This window comes from Pyrus communis, chromosome 4 (genome assembly GCF_041283825.1).
Source record: "Pyrus communis isolate YQ-2024b chromosome 4, ASM4128382v1, whole genome shotgun sequence".
Taxonomy (NCBI): Eukaryota; Viridiplantae; Streptophyta; class Magnoliopsida; order Rosales; family Rosaceae; genus Pyrus; species Pyrus communis.
The window spans coordinates 20,987,151-21,003,009 of NC_142568.1; the positions used below are offsets into that span (position 1 = coordinate 20,987,151).

The window sequence follows — 15,859 nt, forward strand, 5'->3', positions numbered from 1 at the left end:
CAAGCTGACAATTCGTGGTTTTGTTATTATTTTAGGAACTTAGGCTAGCTTACTCTCTTAGTCCAGAGTTGAATCATTACCTTAATTTCTTTTTATCATTTGAATCAATGATCGGTTCATTTTAACATTCGTCGTGTGATGTGGACTGTGAATAGTGTGCGAACACAATGTTGATTGGGAATATATATGATGTGAACTATTTATTTATGCAGTAATGTCAACATAAATTTGTTTTCTTGGGCATCAAGTTGCTATACATGTGTACAAAATTTTTGAAGGATCAATCACAAATGAGGAAAATAAACAGATTCAATCTAAAGTAAAAACACGCTAATTTTGAACTAGTTTTGGTATAATGCATAATCAGAAATGTACATGAAGGAGGACCGAATTGTGATCAAAGAGGATCTCAAATTAGATAATGAAAATTTTGAAACGTACACGTATCCAGTAGACGAATTTTGACCATTCAATAAAGCTTTGGGCACTTAATTCTGATGTTTTCCTCTACTTCAACCATTCTGATCTATCATATGCTTAATTTGTCTCTTGCATTTCTTCGGGTTTAATTTTTTCTTTTATTTCGGTAGTATGAATAAAGTTGTAGTGGTTATATGAAGTCTACCTACAAGATTGCCATATTTATTTCAATAGTTACGTGGTGTTTTGGTGAGGAAAAGAGGTAATGGTGGTCGGGGAGCGTCGAATCCGAATGAGGATGGACACAAGAGTACTGATTTTCACTATATGTGATGCTAGCCCTCCTCACAACATTGCCAAATTTAAGAACATTGATCGATCAGTCCATGAGGCCAAGTTCGATGAATATATCAAAAAGTACTCATTTGTCTCTTGTATTTCTTCCTAGGTCGGCCCTGGCTCAAGGCAACCAAGGTGACTGCACGGGAACTCAAAACGTCTAGGGCACAAAAACTCAAATTTAATTCGTATTATTATATTGTTATGTTCAATAAGCACATCAATAATAAAACTCAAGTTATTTATCGTAATTTGTTACTTGCAACAGTGTTTTTCGTTTTGCTTGTTTTTTTTTATTTATGAATCAATTCATTTTTGGTTTAGTTTAAATAAGTGTAAAATAATAGCTATATTTCTATATGTTGTATTTGACGAAAGTGGCTTTTATAAATTTGTTTTCAATTAACTGCCACTCTTTAGCAAAAACAAAAGAAAATTAATAGCCACCCAAGTTCAAATCCAAACGAGGGCCTTTTTCTTTGTAACAATGATGTTATGTTTCAATATAATGTTAGGGTTTAGAGGGTTAGTTTTCTTTCTTGTACAAGAAAAAATGAGTAATTAACATATATGTGGTCTTTGGTACCGTTTGGTACATGGGACGGGACGGAGCAGAGTGGGACAAGGCGTTCCGTCCCACGTTTGGTGCGCCTAAAACGGGTGGAACGAGTTGTTCCACGGGACGAGTTTTGGATGAATTTTCGTTCCACCTCACTCTCCTGGAACGACTTGTTCCACATCCGTGGAACACAAAATTATAACCTCTCTATCTCCTTCTTCTTCCTCCTTGTTTCCATCCGAGGGCATCTTTGCTCCCGCTCCGTTCCGTTCCGTCCTGTCCCGTCCCGTCCCGTCCCATTCCATTTCGTCCTGTCCCGTCTGCATACCAAACGATAAGAACATTGATCGATCAGTCCATGAGGCCAAGTTCGATGAATATATCCAAAAGTAGAAAAACACCTTGAAGTCTTTCTTGATTAATGTGTGAGGCCATGTTCAAATGGTTGTGTTTAATTAAAGGGCCACTTACGTTAATTTCACATCCTTGAGATTTCTAAATGCTTTTTCAATTGAATTACGCTCTTTGTTATTTTTATTTTTTATTTTACTTTAAAACTCATCGTGTCAAGTTACTTGACTAACTGCAAATATTTAAAACTAATGACATGGAAAGTGTGAGGCCAATTTCTAGATTGACACGGATGCCACACCATGCCTTTATCATGTAGACAATCATTAACAAACAACTTATCTTCAAAATTCTAATCTACATGGGGTGAATCTATTCCACACATATGTAAAGTCATCAATTTAACCATAAATGTTATATCCACGATGAATTGCTTACACGTATATTATATATCTGCTTGTGAGGGTGAACCAAACCATGTTCCATTGAGGATTGTGTGAAATACATTATATTGCGTTTGTGCGCGTAGCGTGACGATTTGTATGTGATACCGTTGGCGTATTCCTAAGCTATGGTACTACGTATAGCGATCCTTGTGAATCGTTGTAGGTAGAGTAATCTCAAATAATACAGGAAAGAATCTTGTAGAAATCTAGCATAAGATGGGCAATTTTCTAGGGAAAATCTGGAACAGTTGACCACCAATAATAAGAGCACTACCAGCTGTGCCAAATGAAGCTAGAGCATCAACAACTTGATTACTGAGAAACTTTAGCCGCAAGTGTTTCCTGGAAAGTTTATAGAAAGCACTTTCGGCTAAACTAACATAATTGGCTGATAATGTCAATCAATTATGAAATCCTTAGTCGCAAAGGTGACACTATCCATACCATTCATCGTATTTGCCTTATTTCTCTAACGAAGATCGAACATCCATTCTGTAGCTGGACGGCGGATATCTTAAGACAATTGAATCTTTTGTTTAGGTTTTTTTTTTTTTTCATTACTGTAATCTAAATGTCAAGTCGCTGTAAATGGGGTTAGCCAAATCCGAAAGTCATGGAGACCATGAAAATTTCATAATAAACTGGTGAGGAAGTTGGACCTTTGAATAAAGTAGTAAATAATAGATCGATCTTTCATGAGGATCATTCCCTTATACCACTCAATTATAAGTGAAAAATTATTAATTATTTTATCTTCTTGGTTGCATTTGGGTCCTGAAGACTCAAATATACCCAACCAAATGAGGATGGACACAAGAGTACTGATTTTCACTAGATGTGATACTAGCCCTCCTCACAACATTGCCAAATTTAAGAACATTGATCGATCAGTCCATGAGGCCAAGTTCGATGAATATATCAAAAAAGTACTCATTTGTCTCTTGTATTTCTTCCTAGGTCGGCCCTGGCTCAAGGCAACCAAGGTGACTGCACGGGAACTCAAAACGTCTAGGGCACAAAAACTCAAATTTAATTCGTATTATTATATTGTTATGTTCAATAAGCGCATCAATAATAAAACTCAAGTTATTTATCGTAATTTGTTACTTGCAACAGTGTTTTTCGTTTACTTGTTTTTTTTATTTATGAATCAATTCATTTTTTGTTTAGTTTAAATAAGTGTAAAATAATAGCTATATTTCTATATGTTGTCTTCGACGAAAGTGGCTTTTATACATTTGTTTTCAATTAACTGCCACTCTTTAGCAAAAACAAAAGAAAATTAATAGCCACCCAAGTTCAAATCCAAACGAGGGCATTTTTCTTTGTAACAATCATGTTATGTTTCAATATAATGTTAGGGTTTAGAGGGTTAGTTTTCTTTCTTGTACAAGAAAAAATGAGTAATTAACATATATGTGGTCTTTAAGAACATTGATCGATCAGTCCATGAGGCCAAGTTCGATGAATATATCCAAAAGTAGATAAACACCTTAAAGTCTTTCTCGATTAATGTGTGAGGCCATGTTCAAATGGTTGTGTTTAATTAAAGAGCTACTTAGAGTATCTCCAAAAGAAATGTCAAAAGATAAAAGTCAAATATTAATTGGATGGTTGATGTGGCAATGTTAGATTTTCTCTTTTTCTAACCCATATGTTTCTTTGTTATAGATGATATTTGTAGGACCTATTTTAAAAAGAAATCAATTAAAATACATTTTCAATATCTATAATTGGTGCATTAATAGGATCCACATAATAAAATAATTAAAAAAATTGACATCACATTTTCTCATATGTCAAATTTGACATATGAAAACTCATATGTCAATTCACATAAGATTGCCATATCGATTGGAGCTCACTCAGACCTTCAATTTTGATTACATGGAATTCCAACTAGGATTTGACATCTCTTTTGGAGATGGTCTTACATTAATTTCACATCATCAAGATTTCTAAATGCTTTTCCAATCTAGTTACGCTTCTATTTCTTTCTATTTTTTATTTTACCTTAAAACTCATCGTGTCAAGTTACTTGATTAACTGTCCATATTTAAAACTAATGACATGGAAAGTGTGGGGCCTGTTTCTATGTTGACACAGAAGCCATACCATACTTTCATGTTATCTTTGAAGAAAATATATGCATCTAATATTAAGCATACCTTCAAGCTACTTCTACTCTATATCAAATATAGTATGAGCAAAAGTGCTATTTTTCTGTCGATCAAACGGAAAATCCCCTCTTCCACCTCTCATGTATCAATATTTTTCTCATCAATTTGCCCACTTTCCACTACTACATTGAAATTTTTGTAACATTGAAATTGTGATACATCGTCATTTGAAATCATCCCATTATCATATTGGGTATAAGCCATATTATAATAAGGTTCTCTTAGTTGTTTTTTAAGTTACTTCAATTATAAGAAATTTCTATCTCCGTCCCTAGAAAAGATTTACAATTTGAAATTTTGTTAATAAGCTGACATGAGATGATCATTTCTTGAAACAGTGACCTAGTAAAGATTTACAAAATTGGCGAAGGAACATTCGGAGAAGCTTTCATGGCTGGTGGCTCTGTCACGGCCCTGACCCTAGTTCATATGGCACCTGTTATTCAATATCTAGCGACTTGAGGCAAAATTTTCTGACCATTATGAGGTTCAAATTAAGTGTATTTGGATTGTAACTAGAATGGAGTCACTAAATTACGACACGAGGCAATAGATTAATTTCTGTTGTTTTCAATTGAAGTTGTTAATAGAATAAGATTGGTTTATATGATCTTGTATATCTTCCTACTTTCCCACTTTTCACATTTTCTTATTATTAGTCTACCAATGCTAGCCTCTTTTCTAAATTCCATATTAAAAAAAATCAAGTTTTATAAAATTAAAAAAACCGAAACCGTATCAAAATTGAACCGAAGAAAATTGAACTGAACTGAAGTTTTGGTTCGGTTTCGGTTTTGGCAAAAAACCAAACCAAAATGAAACCGAACCTACCCCTAAATGCCAGTTCACTTAAGCTTTCATTCCAACTCATGTAACGAGCTTTAAGTCAATGACTCCCAATCCACTAGGGTTTTAGGGAACCAGGTGTAGAGCACCCTTAAGGACTTACTAACTTGAGTTGAAAAGGCTACAAAACCAGCTAACCACTCTGTCCCATGCCAAGACTCTATTGTTTGATGCGAGAATCACTACTGATTAGGCAAGACTAGCCCAGTTACTAATCAAAGTTTCAGGTGGAACAATTAATACTTTATTTTATAACAAATACCAAAATTTATATTACTTGAACAAAAATTAAAAAAATTAAACGAAAAATAGGTCCTCCAATCTCACTCCCCACATACCATTTTGGTGTGAACGTGCAAATTTTCAAAGTATAACTCATGGCTTAGTGTGTTTAAGCAACAATAAATAGAAAAGACTTTAATGTGGGATTAATCATCACCATGCCCATTTGTTCTAATATTTAAAATAATCTATGAATATTAACTTAAAAAGAATGAAAATTTTTAACTGACTCAAAAATTAGAAGCCTGAAAAATTATTTCCCATCCCCAAACTTAAATAACAAATTATCCTCAAGGTGTGGAAAATAAAATTAAACAAAAAAAAAACACTATAAATATAATGTCATGTTCAGTAAGCATATAAATAAATAAAACCCAAGTTATTTATCATAATTTGTTATTTGCAGTAGTGTTTTTGCTGACTTGTTGCCTACGTTTTTTTATGAATCATTTCATTTTTGGTTTAAATAAGTTTTAAAATCTCAACATTACTCTTAATCAAGACGATTAGATGTTATAAAATCTAGTGATTAAATACAAAATAGAGTATTCATCAAATATAGCAAAAAATTAACTTTTAATTTCAAAAATGTCACTTTTTATAAAAACTTTCAAATATATCCAAATTTTCATTTATATAGACACAATTACCCTCAGTTTTAACAATTAAATAAATTAAAGGCTTTTTAGCTACTGTCGTCTCAAGCTCCAGTCCAACTTCATCCTTGCTTCTACACTCCACCATCACAACCCTATCCCCTTCGACCCCCTCATCACCGACATTGAGTGCCGCTACGGTTACCGCAAGTGGTAGTAGCATAATTTCAATCATGCCTTCAACATTTTTTTTCTAACTAATATCATTTTTAGTTTTAAATATAAAAATAGTTTTTAAAGTTAATTTGTGAGATCCACGTGGCGCCACATCATAACACTAATAGAGCAATTGTCAGATTTTTCATGAAAAAACCAAAATGATCACGATTGACAAATTCAAAGAAATACTAAAATGATTCACGATAGACAATTTCTAGAACACTACTATTGATTATCATTCATTGTTAAGGACTAGATTAAGAAGTTATGTCTATGTCATGAATCATTTTGGCTAAAAAACCTTTAATTTATTTGATTGTTAAATTTGAAGGTATTTGTGTTTATTTAAGTAAAATTTTGGATATATTTGAAAGATTTTTATAAAAAGTGATATTTTTAAAATTAAGAATCAATTTTTGACTATATTTGATATATTCTCATACAAATATGTGTCAAAGTATTTGTTTGTTCCTATCCCGAATCTCCGACAGAGTCATCGATTCATCAGGCATGGCGTCTCCTCTCAAACTAATTTCCTGCTCGCTGTTTTTACTTTTCAGCTTTATTTTCTGGTCCAAGAAGCCGCCTATTCACCCCACCATCATCGCAAAAACCCTAACCACTCCTCCGGTCCAACTTCCAATGATAGCTAGGGATAGGGATTTGTCAGATTTGAGAATTTTTGTCCGCAGCCAAACAGCTGCCGCTATGAGAATCACAAAGCCTTTGCTTCAGTCCGAAGCCAAGGACAAAAACATGGTGTTCTCTCCGCTGTCCATCCACATCGTTTTGAGCCTGATCGTGGCGGGGACAAAGGGTCCGGCGAGGGACCAGTTGCTCTCTTTTCTCAAGTCCAACTCCACCGCCGAACTCAACGCCCTCGCTGCGGATCTAGTTCCATTGGTTTTGGCAGATGGATCTGCCAGTGGCGGTCCCCGTCTGTCCTTTGCCAATGGACTTTGGGTTGATGAGTCTCTCTCTATCAAGCCTTCTTTCGAAGAGGCGGTGGCCGTGTTTTACAAGGCAGTTGCGGACAAGGTCGATTTCCAGAACAAAGCGGATGAGGTGAGAATCAAAGTGAATTCTTGGGCCCAAGGGAAGACTGGTGGCCTGATCAAAGAATTTCTTCCTCCCGCATCAATTAACGGTGCAACAAGGCTCGTGTTTGCGAATGCATTGTACTTCAAAGGGGTTTGGGAGGAGAAGTTTGATGCGTTGAATACCAAAGAGCATGACTTCAACCTCCTCGACGGGAGCTCAGTTCGGGCACACTTCATGACCAGCGACAAGTGGCAGTTTGTAAGGGCGTTTGACGGCTTTAAAGTCTTACAGCTTCCTTACCGACAAGGTGGAGAAGAAGAAGGCAAACCTCCTCGGCGACGTTTCTCCATGTACTTGATTCTGCCTGATGCGGAAGACGGACTGCCAGGTTTGGTGGACAAAGTTTGTTCCGGATCTGACTTCTTGAATCGACATCAGCCGTACGGTAAAGTTGAAGTGGGCGACTTCAAAATCCCAAGGTTTAAGTTTTCTTCCGACTTGGAAGCGTCCAAAACTCTCAAGGATTTAGGATTGGTGTTGCCTTTTACTAGTGAGTTGACAGAGATGTTTAACTGGCTTCCTTCCGGCGATGCTTTTAGGATGCTTCACAAATCCTGCGTTGAAGTTAATGAAGAAGGCACTGAAGCGGCAGCTGTTACTGGCATTCTTGCGGGGAGTTCGCTTAATCCTCCTGACAAGATAGATTTTGTGGCCGATCATCCATTCATGTTCGTCATCAGAGAAGAAATTACTGGAACGGTGTTGTTCATTGGGCAAGTGCTGAATCCGCTCGCGGGTTGATCTATCTATTTGGGTTATATATGTAAATTCAATTTGTAGTTGGCTGTGGTCTTCATTGCCTGCCTGGGAGCTTAACATATGAAAACTGAACGAACTAGACCTTTATGATTATTAATAAAATTCCCAACTCTTTTATTTAGGTTGCATTTTTGATAATTTAGTTTGCGGTGGTTTTGTTCTAAAAATTGTCCACATCCAATACGAAAATAACAATGTTTTCGGATGATTAGGGTGTATCTGAGATTTTGAATCATGAAGAACAAACCGTTCTGCTCAAAAGAGAATTCCAAAGCGGAACCATCCAAGTACGTTGTTTAATGTTCCTGTTGATGGAGTAAAGTTAGCAAGTCTCTGTATTGTGGAAACAAAGTCTGAAAATAAGATCCAACCAAATAAGGCTTGCGATCAGAGTCAAGAGGTCTATTGTATAGGTACTTATTGTTGTATAGCCTAGCTTTTAATGCATATGGTCTATTGTAGCTTAACCGAACCGAACTCTTATTTCTCTTATTATAAAATGTATCGCTATACTAAAAAAAAATAAAAAATTCGTTCGAGAATTAGACAAATTATTTGTAATTGGAATTATGCACCCTTTCCTTTTAACGGTGAGTAGGAGCATACAATCCCATCCGGATTCTCTGTTTTCCTCTTATGTCTAGGGTTAGGGTTTGATTTACTTGTCTTATTAGGCTTTGTATTCTTGTGTGTCAAGGAATCCTACTTCCAACTTGCACTCAGTTTACCTCTGTATATATTGTACGATCGAGATCAACTTCACTATATTTTACAAGTTATCAAGAGAATTCCCTTCCCTAGTTAATTCTATAGTACAATTGCTACTCCCTGAGGAGATGGCTGGCTTTCAATCGATCTGCTTGGCGATATTGCTCGTGCTAGTTTTGGTGTTGTGGTCGTCGTAAGAATCATCTTACGCTCGGCAGAGAAGCACGTCGGAGATCTTCGAGAAGTGGATGACAGAACACGGACAAGTTTAAAAGGATGCACAAGAGAAGGAGAAGCGCTTCAAGATTTTTGAGGCTAAATGGGAGAAGAATTTGTATTACCTAGGCCCCAATCACTTTTCGGATTTAACCGAAGAATTTATCTCTGCAACTTGTTAGTTAGGAGTCCATCGAACTTGAGAAGAAACACATGGAGTTTAGGGTTTGGCCAAACAAGCTAAGTATATATAGTTTTGAGTTTATTATTGAGAGGGTTTGGCCAAACAAGCTAAGTATATATTTGAGTTTATTATTATTATTTTTTTTAGTACACCGATATTTTTATACTAATAGGAGGAGGAGGAGTGCGGCTAAGCCATACAATGGACAACCTATTTTGGTATCGAATTTATCATCCAAGATATTCGAACCTAAGATCTCTCACTTCACCACCAGAGCGTAGTAATGAATGACAAATATAGTTTTGGATTTAGTTAAGGTTAGAGTTGTGTGCTCTGCCTCTTCATAGATGTTATATTCACTTGCGTAATTCAGATATAATATAATTATTATTTTATATTTTGTTAAAAAAACAAACGGATAAATAAATACAAGGCGAGTAGATGGACTGTATTATTTAGAAAAGTGCTCTTATTTTCATCCCTCACACATTTTTATTAATATTTTTTTATTAATATTATTTAATTTATTTGTTCTGACACTCGAAAGTTAAAAATGACGTGCGAGAACAATGGGTCGGATTGCCGCTTTGGATTTGACCCACACTATAAAACCCGCGGACTAAACAAAACCAACAGAACAAAGGAGATCGGTGTTCGTGAGCTTCAAATTCCAAATTTCAATTCAATTCAAATCTCCAGAAGGCCAAAAGCTTAAAACCCCAAATTTCAAAACCCTAATTGTGATCGGAACCCCCCCCCCCTTCTCTGCAAAAAATGGGGAAGAGCCAACCGCCGCCGCCGCAGCAGCCACCGGCGTCAGTGAAAGACACAGTTTACAAGCTCCAACTCGCTCTCCTCGACGGCGTCAAAACCCTAGACCACCTATACTTAGCCGGCTCAATCATCTCCCGCTCCGACTACAACGACGTTGTCACGGAGCGCACCATAGCCGACCACTGCGGCTACCCTCTCTGCCCCAATGCCTTGCCTCCGGAATCCTCCCGCCCGGCCACTATCGCATTTCGCTCAAGGAGCACAAGGTCTACGACCTCCATGAGACCTACATGTACTGCTCCTCGAGCTGTCTTATCGAAAGCAAGGCTTTTGTTCAGAGTTTGAGCGAGGAGAGGTGCGATGTCTTGGATTATGGCAAGGTTGAGAGGGTCTTGAGGGCTTTTGTGGATGTGGATTTTGAAAAAGGGGAAGTGGTGTTGGGGGACATTAAGGATTTCGAAGTTGAAGATCAAAGAAAAGAGCGAAGTGGACAGTGGGGATTTGGGATTTCTAAGTTGAAGATTGAAGAAAAGAGTGAAGTGCAGTTAGGGGATGTGGGCGTCGTTGGTCCCTCTAATGCTATTGAGGGTTATGTTCCACACAATCAGCGGATATCCAAGCCATTGGGTTCGAAAAAGAGCAAAAAAGGTATCTGCTATTTTGTTTTTGTTTGTGAATCTGTTATTGCTACAACTGTATTATATTTAAGTTGAAGAGCCTATCTCATGGTTGCTCAGGTTTCTTGGATTGTTTTGTTTTTTTTTTTTTTTGGTTGTTAATGTGTTCCGTTAGTGTTCGCTAAAGTGAGTAAGTATTGTACATTGTACTGTCCAAAGGTAAAGAAGCGAAAACAAGTGGCGGGAAAGATATGATCTTTAATGAGATGGATTTCATGAGTTGTATAATCGCTAGTGATGAATACAGTGTGTCCAAAATCCCACCAAGTTCTGGGGAGAATGGTTGTGAAACTAAGGTTAAAGAATCAGAAGGAAAAGTTTCTCATATTAAGAATGATTATGAAAAGAAATCCAGAAAATCAAGAGGGGGAAAAAGTACGATTTCCAAGGAAGATGATGTTGGTGTTCAAGAGGCGCCTTCAACATCAGAGACTTCTCAAACTGTTTTGAATATAATTATTAAAGAAGCAAGAGAGGAATTCCATGGTGATAAGGCTTAGAAATCAAATGAGCGAATGTTGAGATCCTCTCTTAAACCTTCAGGGGCAAAAAAACTTAATCACTCTGTTACTTGGGCTGACGAGAAGGTGGAACATAGAATGACTGGTTATGATACATTTGGCAGCAACCACAAACCTTTGTTTAAACCTTCAGCAGAAAATGGAGTCAGTTGCTCTGTTACCTGGTCTGATGAGAAGATTGATAGCACTAAGATTAAAAATGTTTCCGAGGTTAGAGAAGTGCAAGGTGCAAAAGAGGGTTCTGGTGTATTAGGGAATTTGGAATTGCAAGATAATGAACGTTTGGAATCTGCAGAATTCTGTGCCATGGCATTGAGGCAGGCAGCAGAAGCTGTTGCATCTGGAGAATCTGATGTCAATGGTGCTCGTATGTCATTATTTGGTTTAAATGTATTTAGTAGGTAGGATATTACATGGTGGTGGAACTTGGTCGTTTGATATGTAATGGTGTTTCTTTCCACGTGTCCTTTTCAAATATCAGTTTCGAGTGCTGGAATTATTTTATTGCCACGTCCAGATGGTGTGGTTGAAGAAGAGCCTAATGAGGATGTTGACATGCTTGAACCAGAACAAGCTCCTCTGCAACCAAGAAATCCTGGAATTCCAAATTTTGATTTGTTTGACTCTGAGGATACTTGGTTTGATGATCCGCCAGAGGGTTTCAGCTTAACTGTAAGAGTGTAAATCTAAGGTCATTGCATATTATTTCTCTTTGTAAGTTCTATGCTGATGAAACCTTTCATGTGTTTCAGTTATCAACATTTTTAACAATGGGGAACTCACTCTTTACATGGATAACATCATCTACGCTAGCGTATATATATGGGAGGGATGAAAGATTTCATGAAGAATTTCTCTCTATTAATGGGAAAGAGTATCCCCGTAAGATTGTCTTGGCTGGTGGCCACTCTTCTGAAATCAAGAAAACCCTAGCTGAATCTCTTGCTCGGACTCTACCAGGAATTGTTTCCCAACTCAGGCTTCCAACACCAGTATCTAGTTTGGAGCAAGAAATGGTATTGTTTTTAATCTGTTGCGTGTTTTGTTTGAATTTTGATGAAATTTAGATGAATGGATTTGCTTTAGTGTACCTTATTGTCAAATATAATTTGTCATGCTTAACCGTTTGTTTATAATTCTAGTTACCTCCTTATAATACACAATTGAAAACTTTATATGTGTTGGTTAAGTATGTGTTAAGCCCATAACAAAACCAAGACTTGAAGCCTTTTGGCTGCGTAGGACTTTGCATTTTCCGCTTGGCGCCATTGTCAGGCATTTAAACTTAAAGCTTACTGCTTTGTATACATTTCATATTGAACGCAAGTTTTATAGGAATACATGCAATTTTCCTCGTTGTTCTACTTTTAGGTGAAGCACTTGCATTTGTGTTATGTGTAATTAACCACGTAGAGGATTCATTTTTTGAGGATACATAACTCCTTTACATCCATGGGTTTTGACCATTATCCAAGTGAATTCAGTGGAGTTTACAACTCCAACTATATGTGTGATTAACGAGGACTGGGAAAGATATCTTTTCACCTTATTAGTTCCTAGGAGCTACTTCCCACATGTTGATTTTACATGTACCATTATTTACTTGTATACTTAGTAGTGCAAGCTGACAGTTTGCAAATGTTTTGTTATATTGGCATGACTTTTTGTCGGTGTGCTTTAATCAGTATAAAAGACCCTGCAGTGCAACCAAATACTGTGTTAATTTTGTCAACGTGACGTGATTATTATAACTTATTTTAATTTTGCATAAATAGATTCATTCCCTATTGTTTGGCAACATGTGACCTAGACGTTTCTGTACAGAGCCGCATGTTGGGGACGATGACTTTTGTTGATGCACTACCAGCATTCAGAATGAAACAATGGAAAGTGGTTGTTCTTCTTTTCCTTGAGGGACTCTCTGTTTGCAGGATCCCTGCACTTGGTCCTTGCATGCCGGACAGAAGGATGCTGTTTCACAAGGTAAAGCCTCATATATATATATATATATATATATTTTTTTTTTTTTTTTCCGGTCTCAAACTTATTTACCTTACATACAAGAGAATATAAGTGTAAGTAAAGAAAAAGATTTAGACAAAAATTTGTTTCGATTTTCTTATCAGCTATCTTTAAGTATGCATATATGTTTAGACATTGTAGTAATTAACATATTAAATATTGAATCTCAAGTTTTATATACTGTATGTTCGCGAGTTAAAACAAAGCGTTAATCTGTACATGTGGTTTTGGTTTTGGCCAAATAGGTGCTGGATGGTTCCGAGATAACTGCAGAACACTGCGAGCTTATGAAGGATCATATAATACCCCTAGGCCGAGCACCCAAATTCTCAGCTCAGAGTGGTGCTTAATGGCATGGAAGGCTGACTTCAAATTGTCTCAGCTTACACATCATATATGGTAACCGTCGTTTTCATCTAAATATTTTGCGGTTTCAATTTCTGGAATCCACTCGTAGCCTCGTATTTTGATCGTAGACTTGAAAGCTGTTGACTGCAAAAGTAGCAGTTGGAAGCACCCTGTCTATGAAAGTGATTGGAGAAAAGCCATCCACCGCTGACTCTTTCAGAGCTGGAAGAACGATGTTGAAAGTCTGAAGCTTCATTGTACATGTTTTCTGAATATATATCCGACGGAAAATGTTTCTGTGGATTGCGTTGGGGGAAATCTACCAAAGCTGGGCAAATAAAGGAAGACTTATGGTAATTTATACAAATGCTTCCTGCCAAAGTTGAATTCCAGAATAGGATGGAGAGATGGCCTCTAGTGTTTTGGGTTTTCTTTGGTTCTAGTGATACTTTAACCTAATCGAAACTACATAAATGGAGATTCGAACTCGAGTGCAGTTGGGTAGAGCACATTGTTCTAGTCGAGTATTCTAATCTAGTCGAAATTACATGGATGGAGATTTGAATTTGGGTAGAGAGACATGGGGACCATATCGTTTTAGCCAACTTGGCTATGTTTATGTCAGCTCTCTAAGAGTTTTCAAACTTAAAAGTCTTATTTAAGCATTATTGAAGGATTAGGATAAGGAGTTGATATTATGTTAATTAATAATTGTTAATCCTTAATTTTGACTAATAGGCATCAAAGTGTGCTTGTTTTTTGGACACGTTGATGTTTTGAGAGTGGGTAAGTATGAAGTTGTTAAGAGTCAATTCGTAGGAGGATGATGGGTTTTGTTTGGCCTTTTCTTTTACCGGCAAAGTATATTCGCATGTTGGACTATATTTATTCTGGGCGCTCCTCCTTTACAACAAGGGCGCCCACCTCAAAAAGACATAAACACCCTTCTAGAATTTATTTATAGGGAACTTTAACGAAAAGTTTCCGGTACTGTTTATTTTAACGAAAAATTATATTTTTACACTAAAAAGTCAATTTTGGTACTATTTACTTTACCTTTTATTTTATCTTTATTGTCAAAATTCAAAGTTTTCAAATTTTTTTTGATTAGCTTTCCTTTTATCATATCCAATGTTCTATTTAACTGGTTAAACAATTGGAGTATTAACTGGGATTTGGACCTATTATGTTGTATTTCGGCCAAGGTCCACATTAAAGAAACAAAAGGGTATATTCCAATTAAACTTGATGTTTAACCATTACAGGATGATTTAATAGTTAGGGATGAATTTTAAGTTTGTATTTCTTATGACACGTCTGGGGTTTAATTTCTGATGCTGATGAGTTATATAATTGTGGTCAGAAAGTGATTGAAATGTTTTTGTGAGTTATCCCGATCTTAAAAGGTGCCGTGGCAAAGTTAGTTCTTTTTGTAGTAAAAGTATTCGTTAATTATTTCCTTATATATCATCCGCAACTCTTCAGACCATTCACATCAAACTTTAACTTAGGTTGTATGCCTTAAGGAAAATTACTAAACCAAATGATTATAACGTTGTTATACATTAACAAATTCATATATTGTCGTATTTGTTTCACTATAAGGATTTTAGGAAGGGGTGTGATATTCACACATATTTTTTTACTTTTCACACTCTTTTAATTTTCGGCCGTCGGATCGAATGTATTAAAGAAGATCAATGAATAGAAATTACCAATGAGTGTGCAAGAATTAAAAAAGAATGTGTAGATATCACATCCCTTTTAAGAAATGAGAATATGATTGTCAAAAAATTTCAAATTGAATGTTTTGAACCAATGTGCGCATCACTTTTAAAGTAAAACATTTCGTTCAAGCTTAATTTAATACCCAACAACCATTTAGTACTACAGTCTAGCTGTATTATTTTTAACTTGTGAGTTAAAGGTTTTAGGTTCGATTCTCGTTAAAGGTGAATTTGAATCATATTATTACTAGTTCATTGTGAGGCTAAGTCTACACTCTTCTCCTTACTGGAGATAATATAATTTGTTCAAAAAAATAAAAAAATTTGGTAACCCAACATGCTTCGATGAAGTCTTACATGTATGCACAAATTTGGACATAATATGAACTAAGATTTATTTTATATATATATATATATATATATATATTATGATATAGTGGTATTTTTTTTTTCTTCTTATTTTCTTGTAAATGCATGTGGAGTGTGGGTGCCCTTATGCAAAAAGTTGCCAAAATCCATATCTTTCGCAATTTTGAGGACATGTGATGATCAAATGTAGATTAGCTATAAAATTATATTAGTTT

At 36.1% G+C, this 15,859-nt stretch overlaps 2 pseudogenes across 2 annotated transcripts; both read left to right on the top strand.

The window, feature by feature from the left end:
* Positions 1 to 6,707: 6,707 nt before the first annotated feature.
* LOC137723788 (serpin-ZX pseudogene) lies at positions 6,708 to 8,219 on the top strand (annotated as a pseudogene). The gene has a single exon (XR_015961808.1). The product of XR_015961808.1 is annotated as a serpin-ZX pseudogene (transcript).
* A 1,589-nt stretch (positions 8,220 to 9,808) lies between these two features.
* Positions 9,809 to 14,233, top strand: LOC137723034 (putative RNA polymerase II subunit B1 CTD phosphatase RPAP2 homolog; annotated as a pseudogene). The gene is made up of 6 exons (XR_015961809.1): positions 9,809 to 10,628; positions 10,817 to 11,545; positions 11,660 to 11,850; positions 11,931 to 12,194; positions 13,003 to 13,161; positions 13,446 to 14,233. The product of XR_015961809.1 is annotated as a putative RNA polymerase II subunit B1 CTD phosphatase RPAP2 homolog (transcript).
* Positions 14,234 to 15,859: the final 1,626 nt, after the last annotated feature.